At 39.8% G+C, this 12,091-nt stretch overlaps 1 protein-coding gene across 1 annotated transcript in view; it reads left to right on the top strand.

Annotated features, from left to right (window-relative positions):
- Window positions 1–12,091, top strand: part of SORCS3 (sortilin related VPS10 domain containing receptor 3) — a 663,735-nt gene that overhangs the window by 512,405 nt on the left and 139,239 nt on the right. The window lies entirely within an intron of this gene.

Raw genomic sequence — 12,091 nt, 5'->3', positions numbered from 1 at the left:
TGAGTACCATCTCCATGTCCGGTAACTCTCCAGTCAATGAACTGTGATCTCTCCCAGGTACTATAGACTTAGCTATCTAATAGCCATCTCAACATAGGAGTTCCACAAGTACAATGAAATCAACACATTTCTCTTGGGCCTGACACTGTTGGTGGTTCTATACTCTATCAGTTCACTCAAGGTCGACACCTGGAAGTCTGTCTATGTTACCAAATTAAATGAATCCACAGCCTCTGCTAATGTCACCCTTAGTCATTTCTCAAGTGTTTCATTATCCATCGTTGAAGTTCTGGTTCAGGCCCTTATTATCTTTCTTTCTAGTTAATATTTTTGAAGTAGGAGCAGAGGGATGATTTAAGGATTTACCCACATGATTGTTCTTTTGTTAATGCTAATACTGTATACAATGACAGCGATTGCAAAATTGTTTCTGAGAAAATATGACTTAGAATTCAAAATGTTCAGATTTTTTTTCATTTTTTCTTCGTGTTGATAAAGTTTTTTATAACTCTACAGGCAACTATCCAGACTCTTTTTTTTCAAACTATTCTGAAACCTTTCTATTTATTATACTAGAAGCAATTCAGAAGTTTTTTCTTTTAATTGGCATCAGTTTTTCTTTTGTTTGAGAGGGATATGAGGTTCGTTTATTCAATAAAGTTTTATCGATTGACTACTAGCTGCCAGGCCTGGTGTTCTAGGTGCTGGAGATAAGACAATGAACACAACAACCTCCCTGCCTTGATGGAACTTGACCTATAATGGGGGCGACAAGAATGATATATATGCCCACGTATACACATAGACAGGAAAGGCTGTGATTGTAGTGTTTAAGAACACATAGTTTGCAGCCCAGTGGCCAGCATTTATTCAGACCCTGGCCTGCCACACTTAGCTATGTGTGTGTCTCACTTAATTCATTCGTAAAAAGGGGATAATTGTAGTACCTACTTTGTGGGTTGCTGTGAGGATTACATTTGTTAATTCTATTTATAAAGCACTAAAACAGTGCTAGGAAACAGTATTTTATAAATGCTTTTTCTCTATCCGATCTATCATCTGCTATCATTTTTGTATCCATCTATAAAGTATATAAGATGATGACAAGTCCTATGGATAAAAATAACACAGAGATTGTGAGTATCGGGTATAAACCGATTGCCGTATTTTTCAGGATGACATGAAAAGGCCTCATATAAGGCACTAAATCTTAGATATTTGGCCAATATCTCATTAAGCAGTCAGTCAGGGAGAGAGTGGCATGGCCAGAAGGGACAAGGAGCAAGGTATGCCAGGCCGTACATTGTTTTGAACCCCATACCCACCGACATATGGGGTAGGTAGTTAGATATATGAGGCTGGTTTCAGGAGCAGGGGTAATGGAGGCCAGGCAGCATGGTGGGAGGTCTGGGCTAGAGGTATAAATTTGAGGGATGTGGACATATATGTAGTATTTTTAAGCCACAAAATTGAAGTCATCCAGGAAGTGAATACAGATAGATAAATGATCTAAATTCTCGGCCCTAATGTACTTTAATATCTAGAATTCATAGAGATGAGAAGGACCAGCAAACGAGACCAAGAAGGAGCATTTGGAGATAGGGCCAGAAAGGGAGCAGAGTGCTAGATCCGACAGGGCCTCGAAGGCCGATTTAAGAACTTTAACTTTTACTATGAATGAGATGGGAAGCAATGGACTAGATAATGCCCAAAATAATATAAAAGACTGATAAGTATGAGAAAAGCATTAACTTCATTAATCACCAAATAAATGCAAATTAAATGCTATTACTTGCTATTATCAGTTAGCTAAGATTGAAATAAAAGAATGTCAATAAGTTCGCAGGCAAACCACTACCCACGGTGTAAGTGCGATTGTAAATCATTTGGCCACCAGCGTTTAATGGGAGAGTCCTTTCCTTCTTACAGATGAGCTTTACCGTATGCAGTGAGTGATATGAGAGATGTATCTTAGTTCTGATGGTTTATACTGTTTTCAGTTATCATTGCTTTTTTTTCTTTTTTAATTATCACTGTACGATCTGTTTGCTTTCCTGCTTTTGTGTTTCTTGGATAATTTTGAGTTATGTGAATTTTGTTCCATCAGCTTCATGAGTATAGTTTCATATAGGATACTAAATCTTAGATTTTTGGACAATATATACTGATCTCCTCTTATGAGAAATCATAATATTAGTATGTACCCATGTGTTAAGTCTTCCTCCCCTCTCCTTTTAGTCTCTCCACCACCCAGTTTTGGTTGATTTATATTATTTTCTAGTGTGTTCACCTTATTGCCTGAAAATATAGTTTTGTCAGACTTAAATAATTCATGAACCATGGCTGGGAAAAGGTGAAAAAAAAAATAGTATACTTTAATGATTTTCCATCTGTCTCCTCTACCCAGCCTCAATTTTTGCTAATTGTGTCATTTAGAGCATTTACATTCTGCTCTGAATCATCATTCCCAGATTTAAAAAAATTTAGCTTTACAGGTAAATGTATTCAACCTTTGCCTTTTGCTGTAGATCTCCCATTTATTTTTTGGTTGTCTAAAGCTTGTTCTTTAATAATGCCTTCAAGCAGGGCTTACTCTTGAATGTTGAGAAGATGTTTTCCTTTTCTTTTTATGTGGTAATATCATTTGTCAGCGTGTAAAATCTATGTCCTTGTCTTTGCTCCATTAGCTTCCAGGATGAAATGGTTGAGTGTTACTGTGTGAGTCCACTCTGATGTTTTCCACTTTCAGGTGTTTTGATTTACTTTTTATTTTATTATTATTATTACTTATTATTTTGTACCCTTCACACCCAAAGTCCCCTTTCCTTTATATTTCAATATCAGTTACTTTGTATTAGTGTATGTCTTGTGGTTGGTCATACTGCATAAATTTTTCCCCTGAAATATGAGCCTCTCTGCCCAATAGACATGAAAGGCAAAGGAGAACCATTAGTTCTTTCTCTAATCCTTTTTAACCCCTCCAGCCTATTGAGAAAAATGAAATAAAATTGAGCAATCTTACCCACATTATCCTAGAATGAGTATTTCACAGTGCGTAGGCCCATTATTGCTGCTTTTGTGAGTTTTGTCAGCTTATATTTTACCTTTTTTGCTTGCCTCAGCATACGTTCCCTGAGCTCTTGTATTTCTGCTTTGAACTCTCCGTTTATGCATATAATTGTCTCATTACACACGTTGTTTTTACTCTTAGCAATGTGGCCACAATTTTCATTTGCTCCATGGAAGGGATTTTGCTAATTGTTTTTCCTGACCTTTTCCCTCTTTTATTTTGCTGTTTTATTTTTATAATTTTGTGCCGTTTTCTTTTCTCTCTGCATTTTTAACTATTACTCATTTTTAATGATGTGAGCTCTTCGTGGACAGTATATTTGAGGAATTTCATTTTTCTGATAGATCAGGGCTCTGTTTTAGCTTAACAAGAATCTTTCTTGGAGAACCCCTGAAGGAGCAGGAGATCAGTGGGATGCAGACCCCAAATTCTCATAAAAAGACCATACTTAATGGTCTGACTGAGACTGGAGGAATCCCGGCGGTCATGGTCCCCAAACCTTCTGTTGGCCCAGGACAGGAACCATTCCCGAAGACAACTCATCAGACATGGAAGGGACTGGACAATGGGTAGGAGAGAGATGCTGATGAGGAGTGAGCTACTTGTATCAGGTGGACACTTGAGACTGTGTTGGCATCTCCTGTCTGGAGGGGAGATAGGAGGGTAGAGAGGGTTAGAAACTGGCAAAATTGTCACGAAAGGAAAGACTGGAAGGGCTGACTCATTAGGGGGAGAGTAAGTGGGAGTATGGAGTAAGGTGTATATAAACTTATATGTGACAGACTGACTTAATTTGTAAACGTTCACTTAAAGCTCAATAAAAATTATTTTTAAAAAAAAGAATCTTTCTTGGTTCTCAGTGAGGTTCTGTATAACTCAAGATTGTTATGTCTGTGAATGGATTCATTTCATAAGGCGGTACCACATGGCTGTTTCTTTATCCAGCCATGCCTCTCCAGTTTCTCCTTGTTGCCATTCAGTTCCAGGAACACTTACGCTGCCAATCCATGGACCACATTCCCTAAGTTCTAAACAATAGTTAGTTTTACCCCTTGGGAAATGCCATCTTTGGAGAACTGTATTATTCTAGATTGAGCTAAGATTTGTCACTATAGATATTTTTTGCCTTGGTGCCTGTCTTCACCCTGTTTGTCCTTCACAGCATTTGGCTTTCTTTTCACATAAATTGTGTTCCTGGGTTATAGTTTTATTAAATATAGAGTTTACATTTCCCTTTCTTGTTTTCCTTGTTGCTCTAGGGTGATACATGTGAGAATAAAAAGGAAGTACCATCATTTTTTGGCCATTTAAGACCATTTGTAAACGTTTATCATGTATTTTCTGAATTGTTGCAAGAGCTTGTTAACTGATTTTTTTTTTTTTTGCTCCTAGATTTAATACCCCCTCAAAATCTATTCCCAGCACTACTTCCAAAGTAATTTGATTAAAACGAAAATCAATGCTCCTACCTTTAGTGGCTGCTCATCACATGTAGAATAAAATCTAATTTCCTTACTATTAATTACAAGGCCCTCTATGATCTAGGTCCCACCTGCCCCCAAGCCTCGTGTGAATTCCTTATCTGCCATTCTTGCATATACCTTTTATATTATTGTATTTTATCCTTCATAAGAATAAACCCCATTTAATCTCCATTACACATACCATGTCATTTCTTGCCTCATATGTGTTTTTGTCTAGTTTGTTTTCTGCTTGGAAAATGTCCCTTTACCAGGCATGTTGTTGTTGTTACTAGGCACCTTTAAGAGTCAGATCAGGCAACACCCCCCAGGAAGTCTTCCTGACATTCTCAGTCGGCATTGGACCATATGCTGACTACTTATTCATTTCTGTTAAGTCTCTCCCGTCAAGTCTGTAAACTCTATCAGGACTGGGACTATGTCTTATTTATCATTGTTTCCCTGCACTTAGCATAATGACTGGTACTCAATAAATGTTTGTTGAACTGAACTGAACTGAGAAGGAAGATAAGACACCGTGCTTATTCTCAGAGAGTGTAGTTAGTTCTCTTTTTCAAGCAAGGGAATCTTGTCTCGCCAACTAACAATGAGACAACCTAGGGTAATTGGCAATTGCTCACTGCATAAGAAATGGCCATATGTAGAATTTTTCTGCATTTTTATAAAACTGCTGTCCAGGAATTACCATTATGTTATTTAGTGTCCTTTTTATATTCATTCATTTAAATATATTAAAATACATTCAGCCCAGTGGGGAACACAGACTAAGCAATTATAATGTAGTGTTATGAACGTTGTATTAGTGAAAGCACATGGTACTCTTGGCAGGAAGAGCAGCTCTTCACCCTGCCCTGGGGAAGGGTTAATACAAGCTTCCTGGAAGTGGGAGACACTGAACCAAGTCTTCAGCGGTAAGTACACATTAGCTAGGTAAAGAAGAAAGGGCATTTCAGGCAGAGGGGAAGGCATGGGTAAAGTTAAGGAAATGAGAAAGCATACATACTGGAAGCCTCACTATCTCTGGGTAGTTGGGGTGGGGGTGGGGGTAGTTGAGGTGGATGTGGGAGTAGTTGTAGCAGGGGTAGGAGGGGGAGCAAAATGGCAAAAAAATAAGTTAGAAAATTTTCCTGGAGAGATTGCCTTTCTCTATTTCCTTTAGTTAAATCTAGGATATTTGTGTTCCCTTCTATATCTTGGTTGCTAGACAGCTCAGAACTAAATTTTGTTTCAATTTTAGCATCTTCCCTACATTAAGCTTTATGGTATTGTTATTCTCCCCTTCTCCCTTTTCATCCCCCTTTTACACATTTGACGTTGTTGATCTCTTGACTGCTGTCTTTTATCATTTGTTTGTTGTTTGTTTTAATTGTGTGTGTGTTTTAATTTTATTGAAAGCCTTTTTAAATAATTTTCTGAAATCAGTGTAGATTTTCTTTTGTCTTGGGGGGAGCTAAAGGCTTCAAGGAAAAGGTAAGATTTGAGTTGCAATGAACAATATCTCCTTCTTAAGCAAAGAAAAGCAAGAATTCCTCGTTTTGTTCATTGAAATAAAGTTGCCTCCAAAAGCTTTTGTCAGAGCAGAAAGCCCTCAGAGCAACAGTAGCTTCCCCTCCGGGGTTTAAACCTCATGGATGTGGATCTGAGCGAGATACTACGGCATCAGGGGAGGTAGCAGTGCTATGTCTTTGCTAAACACTGGTCTCAGGAGAGGAGAAGAAGCTGCGGTGCAGCAAGGCTTGACTCCAGCACGGCCCTCAGTGGCATCTCCAGAGTAGCCCTAACGCGGAACTGGACCTCAGGATCATGCATTCCACCAAAGGACACTTGTGTCGCTCAGTAGTTTGGCTTTTAAAGGGGAGCCTTGTAGAGGCAGATGATTTTCTCTTGTGCCTACAGTTGGAGAAGCTAAATAAGAGCAGGATAGGCATAAGGGGCTTTGGTGGGTTCAGTTTTCTATGACGTTAAGGGATTTTATCCACTTCCGTTTTCTGACTTCTTAAAGTATATCTTTCATTTTGCTTTTGTGCTAACAAAGACGTGGAATTCCAAGGGGAAAAGACCTTACACAGAGAGAAGACCAGTCTATCCCTTCACACTTTTCCACCCTCGTGTGCTGAACAGTGCTTTGTGATGGTTTTTAAATTGAAGGTCCCAGGGAACAAGCCTCAGAAGCTATCAAAAATGATGGAGAGAGTCTGGGAGGGTGGAGCTCAGGTCTCTTAAGCAGTTGCCATCAAGTCAGTTATGACTCATGGTGACCCCACGTGTGTCAGAGTAGATCTGTGCTCCGTAGAGTTTTCAGTGGCTGATTTTTCAGAAGTAGATTGCCAGGCCTTTCTTCCGAGACACCTCTGGATGAACTCGAACGTCTAACCTTTTGGTTAGCAGGTGAGCACATTAACCATTTGCGCTACCTAGGTATTCTGTAGGCTGCCTAGCTTCTCCTCACACACAACAAATTTACCTTTTTTTTTTTTTTTTTTGCTTTATGTATTGAGTCTCCATACACTCTTTAATTTGGCAAAAGAATTTTACTGCAAAGAAATGTTTGAAAGCCACTGCCTTGCCCTAGCACCACTGGCTGCGTGGGTCAATGGTCTGCCTTTTCTGTGTGTAGACAGTGAACCACTAGGAACAAAGCTTGAGATCCAGGCCCACATCCTTTCACTGGATACTAAGGAATGTGATATATTTAATGCATGAGTATTTACCCATGAGTGAGTCATTATAAACAAATGCATATACTCCTGAGGGTGCAATTTAAATAACCAAAAACCTGGATACGCTTTTCATAATGAACTCACTGTGATATTTGAAATTTCTACCCTCTCCCTCATCTCTTAAAGCCTCTTTAAAAGATGCTTCCCATGCTCTGTCATAATTTCCCTTTTCTGGACACAATGTTATTATTTTAAGTCCTATATCCTTTTTTTTTTTTTAATCTTAAAGGTTGTGTTTTTATCTTATATATGATAGAAAAATCCATGTACTACCCACACGGCCCCTACAATTCAGAGAGATCCCAAAGGCCCTGCCTTATCTTTTATTTTTCTGTTGACAAAGAGACGCTGACTAGCCGTCTTGATGGTTTTGCATGAGGGGACCTAGGGTTTGATTGCTTACCATTGGGGAAGCTGAGTTGGAGATGTACAGAAAGCTGTGAAATGTGTGAATCTGTCAGGGCCTTTCTGCGCAGGGGGCCCAGGGCCTGGGGTCTCCTAGTGAAATCAAAAGGAGCTAATCCTTCCCAGAAGAGCTCTTGTTTTAATGGAGGAAGTGTCTGACTGAAGTGCCGTTCCACATGGATAAAAGAGAAACCAGCTTTCCTGTATAGGGGCAGGGGAGAGCGGTAAGTTGGTTTCTGTGTTCTGAGCCAAGATGGTTAAAAATCCTGTCTTTTCTTCTCATGGAGTAGCTTTTCTAGTGATTATCCGGGAGAACAGGTAGTTCAGCAGTGGTGACAGCAAAATCCTTCAGTGAGACGATTCTTACCCTGGTTACTAGGGAGTGTGATGAAGACACAAGACCAGGGGCTTAGTGTGCCTTCATAAGTGATTTGTGTGTCTGTGTGGGGCTCCCTGAAGCCCTGCCCTACCCTTCTCCCTTCATGAGACAGGAGGTGGCCCTTGGTGGGATAATTCATTGAATCAAGCTTTATCATGCATGGAATTAGATTAAGAAAAAAGAATATGATACTGACATATCTTCAAGTATCTAAAATACAAGAGAGAAAGCAGGTCTACACTTAAGATACAAATAAAGCACGCCAGAACCGGGGAGAAAAAAGAACATTCGAAAGATGGAAAGCTACCCCAACTTTGCCAAATCCTTCTTCACACGCTCCCTGATATCTTTGTTGCCTTTGCGTGGAACAAAGGATTTCCTGCAGTTTTAACTGAGCCTTGTATTGCCCTGGGAGAGATTACACCATGACTTGGATGCTCAGGAGAAAGAGGTGGCTTTTAGGAGCTGAGCACAGGGAAAAGGTGGGAACCCTAAAAATACATGCGGCCACCTGAGCCTGGGAGGGTTTGTACAGATTCAGGCCGGAGGAGAGATTAGCTACCTGAACCTATAGCATCCACAGCTACCCACACAGCCCCAGAACCAAGAGTCACTGCCTGAACCTTGGTAAAGATAACAAGTGGGCAAAGTAGTATCTACTGCTTAATGGACTAAATGCTAAGCCCCTTTAACTCCTGGAAGAAAGGCCTGGCAAACTACTTCCAAAAATCAACCAATGAAACCCTGTGGATCACAGTGGTCCAATCTGCAGCGGATCATGGGGATGGTACAGGATCAGGCAGTGTTTAGCTCCATTTTGCAGGGGGGCACCATGAGTTGAGGGACTGACTTTAACGTCAGCTAACAGTAACAGTGTTGTGTAGATGGAATCAAGAGAGAAGCCCTCTCTATAAGAAGGGTTTCTGAGGGTGGAGAATATCACATGTCAGAGTAGTTCTAGAGTAATCGCATTACTACAGTGAAGCCTGTTGGTAGCTTAGATACAAGTTGCTGTGTATAGTGTGTATAAACACGGAAAAATAATGCTGGTTTCAAGTGTTGGGAGATGTTTCAGAAGTATTAACCATGAAAAAATATTGGTAGCCTATTAACAGATATTGGATGAGCCCCTAGTGGTATGTTGGGTACATCGGAGCATGGCAGAGGTAGAAGATGTAGTCGTTGCTCGTAAGAAGTTTATGATTCAAGTAGCTAGTGGTTTGATGTGGGGAAAGAAAAGAACCCAAACTTGAAGGCCTGAGTTGTCATCAGGGATCTGCCACCTACCAGCTAGGGAGTGCCGAGCAAGTCTCTTTGACTCTCGAAACAAGAATTTCCTCATCTCTGTAAAATGGAATCATGCTACTCAGTCCTGCCTAAATTGGAAGGTTGTTGTAAGGATCAAGGGAGATAATAATGGCTTTGAAATGCTTTGAAAGCTGCAAAGCCCGATAAAATGCAAGAATCAAGAGACTAATCCACACGCAAAAACCAGCCTCACTATTTTGTGTATGCACGTCCTCTTTTAAGGGGTTTTGTAAGCCTAGCACATAAAGATTACTAAAGCTTTTTTCCCAAGTTTATTTTTTAATTATCCATGGATTAAATTCATGTATCGCCACATATACATGATAAAATCTTCCTGTGTAACTTTCACAGTGCTGGTTATCAAAGAAACCAACTTCCAATGGTATACATGTGATCGCATATGTTCTGGAATTTCAGGACTTTTCAGTAACTTCTTGAAGCATCTTGGTCCCCAGCTGACCTGGGTTTTGATGCTTCATTTAAGATCCTGCTTTATACACCAAACATGGGAGGTAGAAAAGCCCTTCCGGTTCGACTACTCTATCCCTTATAAATTGTTATCCTTCTGAAGGAAAAACTCCCTGAGGCAGAAATTAATAGAGTGTAATTACTCAAAGAAAAGCTATTTGGTGATATTTTAAATGATGTTAATTTGGCCTTAATGGGAGAGATTTTGAATGTTGAATAAATAGCAATTTCATCAGTAGGGACACGTTTATAACACAGGGGTTTAAAAGAAAATGAAAGAGTTCCAGAGACAATTTTCCAAAGAAATCCAATAAAGACATCTTCTTGAAGTGCTTTCAGCATCTTAAGTAAAAGTGTTTTCAATTGCCAGCACTAATGGCGGTTCTTTAAATAGCATGTAGCTAGGGTGTGTCTCCTGTAGGTATAATGATTTTAGTAGCTTGATAGGGAAGTTACTGTTAGTATCTGAAATATGTCCATGAATAAACAGAAATTTATTGAGAGCTGTCCATGTTTACTGTCTCCATCCTCTCATTTGCCTCTCTCTTTAACCTACTTGAGACTGACTTTTACCCCAGCCACTCTCTGGAAATTGCTTTTGCCAAGTACATCAAAGATAACTTTGAATTATATCCAGACTACACCTCTCAATAATTAACTTATTTGACCTGTCTGCAGCATTTGAATCTCTCAGCTGCCCCTTCTTTCTAGAAGCATTCTCCTCCCTTTGCTTCCTTGATATTGTCGTCTTACTTTTCTATGCAGGTACTCCTTCTGATCATCTTTTAAATAGGGCGTTTTCTCAGAGCTCTTTCTATGTTCCTTTTCTTCCTTCCCTTTCCACCCTCTCTTTGAGTAATGGCATCCCTCTTACAGTGTCAGTTTCCATCCAAATGCTGATGACTCCCCAGTGTCTTCTGCTCCTCTCAGAATTGTGCAGAGACAGAGAGACTCCAGGCATGGGCTCTTTATTTTCAGGATGTCCATCCATCCTTTTGGCATGGCAATCTCCATGCTACATTTAGACTTTGCTGTGCATGCCCCTAATAAATTATTAAGACTTCTTTCTTGTCAAGGGTATCCAGTGAACCCATGAAAGTTACAATAAAAGGAGAAAAAAAAAATTCCCATTAAGTCGATTCTGACTCATGGTTACCCTGTGTGTTGCAGACTAGAACTGCTTCATAGGGTTTTGCTGGCTGTAATCTTGTGGAAGCAGATCACCAGGCCTTTCCTCTGCTGTGCCTAGGTGGGCTCAAACCACCACCTTCAGTTTAGTAAAAAAAAATTTTCACCACATAAAGACCTTTGAAAACTACAATACTTGTTGCTTATTAAGCCAATACAGCAAGGAATATTTTCCTTTAATCTCAGAGACTCAGAACCCACTGCTGTCAAGCCAAATTCCAACTCTATAGGACAGAGTAGAACTGCCCCATAGGGTGACCAAGGAGCAGCTGGTAGATTCGAACTGTTGATCTTTTGGTTAGGAGTCAAGCTTTTAACCACTGCACCGCTAGGGCTCCAGAAGAGAAGTGTTCTGTAATTGTCTATGTATTATAAAGTGTTGTCTTTCCAGTGGTAGTACATGGATGGAATATGTCTAGTTCAAGGGTGTCAAATTGATTTCATTTTGTGTATCACCTCTGAGTTAATTGTAGTAGCTGCATAGAAGGCTATGTTACTGTGGTTCAGTGGGAAAGACTGCTGTCGTTAATTACTAATTTCTCCATGGACATGAGAAGGGAGACTTGCAGTGTCATGCTGAGTGGTATATTTTGCAGAAAGGTGGCACTTGCAGAGTGTAATTATCCAGGAGCCATGTATGGTTAGATGCAGTGTGTGATTTCTGGTCAGGAAGATAGATGTAACGTCCAGGGGATCACAAGCATTTATATCTTCGTTTCAAGGAGTGAGATTGGCTACTCCACTCTCAATCTCTTCACCTATTTTGAAATCTGCAATTTCCTATTTCCAGAGTTCTTTAGCATATTCTTTCCACTTAACCACACCACCGATTTTAACCATCAATCAAATCAACAAATGGAAAGAATTGTCATTATGGTTAGAAAAGGAGCTCACATTTGTTTAGTGGCGAATGTAAGTCCAGCATGTCTACATGTTATTCTGTTTAATTCTGCCTTAATCTTCACAGTCTCTTGGGGTGGTAGATATTATCATCTTCAGTTTTTAATGAAGGAAACTGGAGCATCAGAGAAATTTAGAGAATTACCCTATGTCTTATAGCTCAGCGAGTGGC

Source organism: Loxodonta africana, chromosome 16 (assembly GCF_030014295.1).
Source record: "Loxodonta africana isolate mLoxAfr1 chromosome 16, mLoxAfr1.hap2, whole genome shotgun sequence".
In the NCBI taxonomy this organism is placed as follows: Eukaryota; Metazoa; Chordata; class Mammalia; order Proboscidea; family Elephantidae; genus Loxodonta; species Loxodonta africana.
Note: the sequence above shows the minus strand (reverse complement) of the source record. Positions and strands in the feature narration are given on the sequence as shown.